Raw genomic sequence first — 835 nt, forward strand, 5'->3', positions numbered from 1 at the left:
TGTATGTATGTATGTGTATATGTTTGTGTGTCTGTGTTTGTCTCCCCAACATCGCTTGACAACCGATGGTGGTGTGTTTACGTCCCCGTCACTTAACGGTTCGGCAAAAAGAGACCAATAGAATAGGTACTAGGCTTCCAAAGAATAAGTCCTGGGGTCGATTAGCTCGACTAAAAGGCGGTGCTCCAGCATGGCCACAGTCAAATGACTGAAATGAGTAAGAGAGAGAGAGAGAGAGAGAGAGAGAGAGAGTATGCCAGGCGAAATGCTTGACAGCATTTCGCCTGTCTTTACGTTGAGTTCAAATCCCGTCATGGTTGACCTTGCCTTCTATCCTTTCGGCTCAATGAAATAAGTACTAGTTACACACTGGGGATCAATGTAATCGACTCATCCCCTCCCCCAAAATTTCAGGCCTGGTGCCTCCAGTAGAAAGGATTATTATTATTATTATTATTGGGGTTAATGTAATCAATTAGACTTACCCCTCACCCTCTAAGTCAAAAACGACTATCATCGCCATCATCATCATCATCACCATCACCATCACCATCGCTGCAACTGCAGCAGCAACTACTACTACTACTACTACTACTACTACTACTACTACTACTACGACTGCTCTTAAAACTGGTGGCATAAAGAGTACTGTTAATTACTATTATTACCGTTGGTGGTGGTATGAAATACAGTCGAGGTTGTTGTGCTAAAATGTCTTGAAGTATTTCCATCTAAGGATAGCAATTAATAGGAATGGTAGGCTGTGAGTTGGCAGCAGAATACAGCGGAGCCTCAGACGAAATAGCACGTGGCATTTCGTTACATCAGTTTATCT

The sequence above is a fragment of the Octopus bimaculoides genome, chromosome 29 (assembly GCF_001194135.2).
Source record: "Octopus bimaculoides isolate UCB-OBI-ISO-001 chromosome 29, ASM119413v2, whole genome shotgun sequence".
NCBI classification, from domain to species: Eukaryota; Metazoa; Mollusca; class Cephalopoda; order Octopoda; family Octopodidae; genus Octopus; species Octopus bimaculoides.